This window comes from Pleurodeles waltl, chromosome 9 (genome assembly GCF_031143425.1).
Source record: "Pleurodeles waltl isolate 20211129_DDA chromosome 9, aPleWal1.hap1.20221129, whole genome shotgun sequence".
Taxonomy (NCBI): Eukaryota; Metazoa; Chordata; class Amphibia; order Caudata; family Salamandridae; genus Pleurodeles; species Pleurodeles waltl.
This window is the reverse complement of record NC_090448.1, coordinates 404,049,486-404,058,811: the sequence shown is the minus strand read 5'-3', so window position 1 is coordinate 404,058,811 and position 9,326 is coordinate 404,049,486. Positions and strand designations below refer to the sequence as shown.

Genomic DNA, 9,326 nt, shown 5'->3' with positions numbered 1-9,326 from the left:
TAAGTCAATCGGACGTAGTCGACAAGTCAGAGTGTGAGTCAAAGTGAGTGAAATAAATTTTCGACTGAGATCTGGCGAGTCCTATGTGCACCAGGACAGACCCACTGATCAGTTGAGAGTGAAATGTGCGGGTCGAATTTTGCTTGCAAATCAGGCATCAAACAAGGAGTAGCTGCTAGAGCGAAACACCATCAGTGAAAAAATCCGTAAAGTTTCTGAAGCTATTGTGTTACCTTACCTGTAGAAAACAGACAAATTAGGTTTTGATTTTGTTTAGTGCTCGCAATAATTTTGCGTTAGTTTAGTGTGAATCTGTGTTTGAGAGGACAAGCCGCAAGACTTTGTCAGCCGCAGTACGTCTGAGTGTGACGTCATTGGAGCCGCGCTGGGATAGGTTGGTGAGAAGTGTTGTGCACGGATTGGCAGCCGTCCGTGAAGCGCAGTTGGTTGAGAAGGTGGGTGAAGAGAATTCCAAGATTAAAAGTCAATTCCTTATTTGATTTAGAATAACATAAAGGTCGCAAAGATTACATTTTTCAAAGCTTTAAAGAGTACTTTAAGGGGAGATACGTACATTACAATGAGTATAGGAGATATTGCACCGCCAGAAGGTACACCAGCTTACATTGTAATAGAAGAACAGGGTGTCGTGCCATGTCTTGGTTGAAGCAGTGGTGCAAAGTGACAGAGAAAGATGGGAGCTTAGCATTTCCTGCGCACGGAACATTTAATTTGAGGAGTTTAGAGAATCTGAGGAGGGTGCTGTAAGATCTGAAACCCCTCCAAGACCAGCACAGTTTGAGGCATTAGCAATCTGGGAGTTAGTAGCCAGGAGAATGAAAAAGGCAGAAAAGACACTAGCAGAGGCTAGATGGGACAATGCTCAAAAGTTATAGAGAGCCGAGACTTTACAGGAAATTAAAATGTTTCCAGTGACTACACAAGACAGCGAGGGAGAAGGAAGGAAAGCTACCAGAAAAACAAACAGGAGCCCTTCCAAGAGTAGGGAGCGGAGACCAAAAGGGTCTAGAGGATCATTTACATTTGACGAAGAGTCAGACAATGATGAGTTTATTCTACAGTTTTTGAGGAATCGTCCCCCACCATATGCAGCACAAGAGAGTGGTCCGAGCACCAGTGTAAATCCTTCAGCACCGACACAGGTTAACACAACAATGAGTCCAGTGCAGGTTAATCCGAGCATGATACAGAGCCCAATGCAGAGCAGCCTTAATGCACCTATCACTCCAGTAGCACAAAATCAGATGCCACAGTCGAGTGTCCTGAGAATTTACCCTGATGTACCTGTAGTGGAAACTGCCATGAATCTAATAGTGTCAAAAGGACAGGTTTTCCCGAAAAAGATGTTGGTTCAGATTGAGTCAACTCCACTTTTACTGCCTCATGTGCAGTCATAAGCAGTGCCAACATACGTGCCGGTAATAGGTACACAGTCAGACAGATCCGTACTGATGAGTCAGCATATGGGAACTATGCACCCACATAACTTGAGCGTCAGACCAAGCCCAGATGCTGTATCTGTACCTGTTACCATTGGTCCAGTTGTGCCTTTGTTCGCACAAGAAAAAAACAGTGCAGATGGACAGGGAGTCCTGAGTCAGAATTCAATGAGGGGAGGACTTAATGAGAATATCCGAGTAGTCTCTCCTGTGGGACAGACATTTGACGGATCAAGATCATTGCTACACCTTAGTCCATTCGGAGTTCCTCCGGATACTGTGATAGGGTTGAATGTTAGTCAGAGCCTGAAACTAATGACACAGCAGTCTCCGAATACAGTGGTGCAACAAGTGGCACATGCCCAGGCAAACAATATTTTGCAGCAAGGTTCGACTGCCCAACAATTGACTGAATGGTTAGACAAGCGGAAAATCCCACAGGGGGCTCACAGAGGAGAGAAGCACTTGAACTATATGAGATTAGGAATGGAAGCGGGTGAGCTCATTGAAGGGACTATGGGTGTGAAAAGATTACAGTCCTACACAGAAGCAGAGTTGAGGTATCTGTGCCCGAAAATCTTGAGGGAAGTGAGCAATGTGCATCAAAGGTTAGCAGACTTGACAGAAAAGTACAGCATAGAAATAGAGAAAACGAAGCATTTGAAAAGGACTTGCAGGTTAGATTTTGACATAAAGGACCTTGAGCACATGAGATCTGCAAGGATGAAGGCACACCTTAGGGAGTTACTCCGAAGTGTCCAAACATGGGGAGCCTTAGGCAAATGGGAAGGTAGACAGGCAAAGAAAAGAGATAAAAGGAAAAAGGATTTTGCGGAGCTGACTGCTAATGTGCAGCAGGGGAAGGATCCGGTGAAAACTTTACCACTGAGAGATAATCTAGGAGGGAATTTTGTTCATGTCCTTTGGAGCAGAAGTGGCATTCTGTCCTTTACAAATGATTATCCCAGGTTGAGAGAGAAGCCAGTAGAATGGTACCAGCAGACAGACAGGTTCGTGAAACTTGCAAAGTGCCTGTAGGAAGACTTGAACATTCTATTAGAGATAGTAGTTTCAGCTGATTTATGGATGGAGTGCAAGAGGAGTATAGATTGGCCGACAAAAGAACCAGAGAGAGATCTAACTATGGGTGCGTCATCTTCTGAAGTAATGAAGTATTACTATAAAGTGATTGAATTTTTGATGACGAGAATTTCACTGAAAAACATTGACTGGCAGAGAATAAACAGGACAGCTCAGTAAGCAAAAGAGTCAATAAATTCGTACTATGAGAGATTGTTGCAGGCATTTAAGCATTACAGTGGTACAGAAAAGATTGAGCCGAAAGACATGATTCACTTTTTGTTCAGATTTGTGGAGGGATTGAGACCTGAAATTAGCCAGATGATTAACAGTCATTTGATTATCTGGCAAGCAAAACCGATTGATGAGGTGTTGCAGTATGCAAAGTACTGTAGTGACAAGATTGAGTTGAAGCAGAGAAAGTTAAAGGAAAAGGCGATGGTGATACAGATTAAAGCGGCACAAATGGATGCAGGGAAACTTTCCACAGCAGCAGCAGGGAAATATGTTGTTTCAAAATCAGATGAGAGGTAGAGGTCACGGAGGAATTGGTAATGGAAACTGTAGTCCTGATTTGAATACTGTAGTGGTCCAGAATGATGTGCAGAGAATGAAGAGAGTGTTGCCTTGTCACGCTTGCGGAGCAGTCGGACATTGGAAGCGGGAGTGTCCGATGATGGTGCAGGAAGGTGTGGTTCAGCAAACAAGTGACATCAAATAGTTTCAAAACATGAGAGGACAGAGAATGAGAGGTCATAATCTGAATTTTCATAATAATGTGAATCAAATGCAGAATTTTCAGCATGCAGCAGGTGCAAATGCCATGTGTACAAATGACACAGTTGCAGCCAATGCAACAGCAGGTTCAAATGGTACCTAGACAGCAAATTCAAATACCTCAAGCCCCAATGGATTAGCAGCAGGTGATGTGTCCTCAACAGGTCAGAGGTCTAACCAGAGTAATACCACAGTACACAAATTCCTGTTACACAGTGGGAATGGAATAAACGAGTATTGGGTGAGCAAGAATTCGGATGAAGAGGAATGTGTGCTTGCAGCTTCTCTAGAAGTAGATCAGAAAGGCCCATATGTGAAGGGAAAGGTAATGGATCACAAGGTTTCATTCTTGGTTGACACTGGAGCTACACGCTCTACAGTGAGAACTGCAGAAGTTCCAAACTTGCCCCTCTCAGGAAAGACAGTCCAGATTGTAGGAGTAGCAAATCAGTATTTGACCAACCCAATTACAGAACCAGTTCAGGTTAAGATTGGCAACTTAAAAGGATTGCACAAATTCGTAGGCTGTGATTCAAGTCCAGTACCCCTACTGGGAAGGGACTTGCTGTGTAAAACCAGGTACTCGATTACCTGTTCAAATGACGGAATCGAGATACAGACAAATAGTGATGATGAGGATGACCAGGCTCCAGAGACCAAGTTTGAGTCTATAAATGAGGAGTACCGCCTGATTAATTTCTTTCCAGTATTCACTGTGAAGGAGCTTCCTCCTGATTTACAGGGAATGGTTAAAGAGAAAGTGTGGGATTTGACAGGGAAAGAGATAGGTCTGATAAAGGGAGTTGAGCCAGTTAAAGTTCCTGTAAAGCCGAACACAATTTTTCCTCAGATTCCCCAGTACCACATGCCACAGGAAATTCTTATAACGTTTGCTCAAATAATTGCAGAATTTGTGAAACAAGGGTTCTTAAATTAAAAGAAGTGTTGAGCAGCCCATGTAATAACACCGATAATGGGATTGAAGAAGCCCTGTGGAAAAGTTTGAATTGTCCAGGATTTGATAAAAATAAATTACATTGTGATCAAATGTTGCCCCGTGGTGCCTAATCCAGCTGTGATTTTGTTTCAGACTCCATGTGATGCTGATCGGTTCACCGTCATAGACTTGTCACAAGCTTTCTTTTCTGTGCCTCTTCACGAGGGCAATCAATTTCTCTTTTGTTTCAAAATTTTAACAGAGTTTACTGTTGGTGTTGAATTCCTCAAGGGTTTTCAGAGTCACCTTCCATATTCAACAGATCTTGAAAAAGAATGTGGAGTAGTTGGAATTGCCTTTCCAATCGACCTTGGTACAGTACATTGATGACTTGTTGATTGCATCCAAAACTAGGGACGAGTGCAAGTATGACACGATTGCCTTACTGAACCATTTGGGAAAGAATGGTCATAAAGTGTCTCCACTGAAATTGCAATACTGTCAGAAAGAAGTGAACTACTTGGGTCCCCAGATTGAGAAAGGAATAAGGAAAATATCCACAGAAACAGTCACGGCCATATTGCAGATGAGTCCCCCGACCACACAGAGATATGCCAGGATGTTCCTAGGGATGGTAGGCTACTGCCGTCAACGGATTCCCAATTTTTCAGTAATTTCCAAGCCATTGCAGAAGCTGACCCGTAAGGAGGTTACTGATCCCCTAGTGTTAGACCAGGCTTGCATGAAAGCGTTTTCTGAATTGAGAGAGAGTCTGTGCAAAGTTCCGGCTTTGGGTATGCCTGACTACACAAAGTCCTTCATGTTGTTTTGTCATGAGTGTGATGCATGTTCTTTTTCTGTCTTGATGCAGGTCCATGGAAGTGTGAACCGCCCAGTAGCATATTTTTCAGCTACTTGGGACCCAGTTGCAGCAGCTTTACCAGGCTGTCTGCGTGCACTTGCAGCGGTTGGACAGAGCCTCCCACAGTGTGAAGGCGTTGTGATGGGACACCCCCTGACTGTAATGGTCCCTCACTCAGTTGAAGTTTTACTTACCAGCACCAAGACCCAATACCTGACAGGTGCAAGATTGACACAATATGAGACAAGTATTTTAGGGTCACCAAATGTGTCATTGAAAAGATGTACTGTGCTGAACCCGGCAATCTTACTTTCTAATGAAAATGTTGAAATTGAAAAATTTGAAGACTTTGAGCATGATTGTCTTGAAGTGACTGATCTGTGCACAAAACCGAGACCTGATACTAAAGATACCCGATTGGAAGAAAATGACCAAATTATCTTTCTTGATGGTTCCTGTCTAAGAGACAATACAGGAGTACTGATAGCAGGATATACTGTGTGCACAATTGCTGGTATATTGGAAGTGTCTTGGCTTCGAGGAGTATATTCTGCACAAGTAGCGGAACTGGTGGCCCTTACTAGAGAGTGCCATGTTTCTGCTCAACAAAAAGTTACCATCTATACGGATAGCCAGTATGGATTTCGAATACTTCATGACTTTGGCCAGTTGTTGTCACAGAGAGGTTTCATGACCTCTTCTGGGTCACCAGTGAGAAATGGTGAGAGAATTAAAGAATTGTTGCAAGCTAGCCAAATGCCTGAAAAGATTGCAGTGGTGAAAAGCAGTGCACATCTGAAATCGGAAGATTTTGTGTCAATGGGAAATGGCTATGCAGATCAAGTCGCAAGGTTTTGCACATTGAACTGTATATCGTTCAAAGATCAGTGGGAATTGTTACCCAAAGAAGATGAAACCTCCAATTTTTGCATTGCTTGTAATAGATACATTGGAAGAATTGAGAACATTGCAAAATAATGTTGACAGGGAAGGAAAACAATCATGGAGCAAAATGAAATGTGTACAGCAACAGGATGAATTGTGGGTGTCTGAAGAGGGTCAATTGGTTTTGCCAAATAGTTTGTTGTCTCAAATGGCTAGGTACTATCATGGTCAAGCCCATGTTGGCAGGGATGCAATGATTTGCACTTTCAAGCAGAATTGGTTCAATCCAAGGTTTAGACAAGTTGCTGAAGCAGTTTGCCATCGTTGCGTCATTTGCCAGCAAATGAATACGGGAATAGGGACAGTGGTTAATTTGAGCCACATTGGACGAGCAGGAGGTACACTCAGCAGAATGCAAATGGATTTTACTGAGATGCCTGTGTGTGGAGGTTTCAGATATGTGTTGGTGAGTGTCAGCAACTTTAGTCATAGGATTGAAGCGTACCGTGCATGAAGAAATGTCAGCCTCACGGTAGTGAAACTACTGCTTAGAGAACTGATACCATGTTTTGGGTTTCTGATCTCTTTAGAATCAGATAGGGGAAGTCTCTTCAACAATGAAGTAATTAAATTACTATGTGCAGCATTAAACATTGAGCAGAAGTTGCATTGTAGATACCGCCCTAAAGCATCAGGTCTATTGGAGAGGATGAACGGTACCTTGAAATCAAGAATGGTGAAAATGTGTGCGTCCACGAATCTGAAATGGCCTGACGCACTGCTGTTAGTTCTGATGACAATGAGAAACACACCCGACAGGAAGACAGGATTGTCACTGCATGAGATCCTCATGGACAGAGCAATGAGGTTGCCAGCGGTTCCTGCAAATGAGCTTGTGAACATGTTACAGTACGCGGCAAATAACAACGCAGGAGTCAGCCATCAAGTAGGTAAGTGTTGTTTATTTTTTTAATAATTCGGATTTTGCCTGCTGGTTTTCTTCCCTTTGTCATTCTGTCTGTAACTGTTGGGACTACTGCAGTTCATGGTTCGTAATCACTTCTTTGTTTCTCTCCGTTTCTTCAGGTCTCCCGGGAAGCGCATGAGGAGAAAAGAATAATAATCTCGGTAAGTGTTTAGGTTTTCTCCTTTCCTAACTTTTTCTGGCTTTCCCTCTTCTGCTGTCTTTTCTTTCTTTTCTCTTCTCACTCTTTCCTTTCTCTGTGCTTCCCTTATCTGTTAGCCTTTTCTGTACTCTCCCTCTCTGTCAGGGTTTTTCTTAGTTTTTCTCCTGTCTTCTTCTATTCTCCTGTTCTCTTTCTTCTATGGTGCTCTGGAATGCTGTGTTTTAGGGTTTTTCTCGTTACTTAATCACTGCTGTGAGCTTGTGCCTCCCGTACTTCCTATATACACAGTTGAATATCCCACCCCTCACCCGTGCTGTATCATTTATCACAGTGTTTGCCCTTATTAACCCTTTCCGTCTCCCCCCCTCCTCCCTTGGTTCTTTAGGTCCGCTCCACCCGTCCTCCCTTCCCGTAACTATGGCGCTTCAACGCACCTGGATATGCCACACTTCTCCAGAAGCGTGGCGGGCTGCTGCGCTCTGCTTCCCAGGACGTCTTCCTCCCTTCCCCGGTCGGGGACGAACCGCTCCCTGGTCTCTCCGGCCTAGGGTTCTCTCCACAGTGTCCTCTTTCAATCCTCCGTCTCGCTCCTCGTTCGCCTTTCCTCCCGGCTCCTTCTCTCCTGGAACTCCCGACACCTGCCTTCTTGTACTTCCTTCTTCCCGCGGTGACCTGGTTTCTCCTCTCTGATTGCTGGTGCTTCCGTTAGGTTCTGGCTCCCCATCGGCAGCGGCAGCACATGTTGGGAAAGTGTGCGGGCAGGCTCCGGCCAGCCCGTCACAGACACTCCCCCTAGAGAGCGGCTGGAGGAGACGCTCAGTGGTTGGATATCGGGATAGAAAATCCGCATTCACCATTTGGCTGCCCGGTAAGTGTACGATCTGAAAGGAGAAAGGTTGTAATGAGAGGAACCACCGCAGGATACGAGAATTAGTATCCTTGTTGTGAGCGAGCCATGTGAGTGGAGCGTGATCCGTTACCAGGGTAAAAGTCCTGCCAGTGAGATAGTACCGTAGAGACTCCACTGCCCCATTTAATGGCCAAGCATTCTTTTTCTATTGTGGGATAATGGACTTCCCTTCGGAAGAGCTTTCGGCTAATGTACAATATGGAGTGTTGGGTTCCATCACTTTGCATCTGGGAAAGTACTGCCCCAAGCCCCACATCGGAGGCGTCCGTTTGCAAAAAGAAAGGCTTCTGAAAATCCAGACAACACAACACCGGACCAGATGTCAGTGTGTGTTTTAGTTGTTCAAAACTTTGACGTTCAGCCTTAGAGAGAGGTGGAAGGGGGTTGGGACAGGATTTCCTTAGAAGGTTAGTGAGTGGTTCTGCTAACGTGGAAAATTGTGGGATGAAACGTCTATAGTAACCCACCAGACCCAGGAAGGCTCTCACATCTTTCTTTTTCCGTGGTAAAGGTTTTCTCGTGATGGCTTCTATTTTCTCTACCTGTGGTCTGACCTGCCCTTCTCCCAATATATAACCCAAGTATTTGATATTGGTATATCCCAGTCTGCACTTCTCTGGATTCACCGTTAGATTGGCTGATCTCAATGCCTGTAAAATGTCACCTAAATGTTGCATGTGTTCTTCCCAGGTCATACTATATATTACTATGTCATCAAGATATGCTGCTGCATATCCGTGATGTGGTCGTAGGATCCTGTCCATGAGCCTCTGGAAGGTGGCTGGTGCCCCATGGAGCCCAAACGGAAGGACCGTGAACTGATAGAGTCCAGATGGTGTCGCGAAAGCAGTCTTTTCTTTGTCTCCTGTTCTCAAAGGTATTTGCCAATACCCTTTTGTCAGGTCTAAGGTGGACATATATTGGGCTTGACCTAGTCTCTCGAGTAGTACGTCAATACGTGGCATGGGATAGGCATCGAAGTGAGTCAACTCGCTAACACGTCTGTAGTCTACACAAAAACGGGTGCTCCCGTCTGGTTTGGGTACCAATACGACTGGGGAACACCAGGGGCTAGCTGATGGTTCAATAATGCCAGCCTCTAGCATGGATTGGACTTCCTGTTCTATTGTTATTTTTTGGCTTCCGGGATACGGTATGGACGTTGTCGGGAGATTTTATCTATTTTTAGCCGTATCGGGTGGTGTACTAGAGTCGTTCGCCCAGGATGCTTGAAGAAAATATCTCAGTACTTTTCTATCAATTGGGTGAGTTGCCTGTGATGTGGTTC

The 9,326-nt window shown here is 44.5% G+C and overlaps 1 long non-coding RNA gene across 1 annotated transcript in view; it reads right to left on the bottom strand.

Annotated features, from left to right (window-relative positions):
* Positions 1-6,943: 6,943 nt before the first annotated feature.
* The window catches only part of LOC138258633 (uncharacterized), a 74,204-nt gene continuing 71,821 nt past the window's right edge, over positions 6,944-9,326 (bottom strand). Inside the window, exon 2 of the long non-coding RNA XR_011198468.1 lies at positions 6,944-8,009. This is a non-coding gene — a long non-coding RNA (uncharacterized lncRNA). The remainder of the gene's footprint in view (positions 8,010-9,326) is intronic.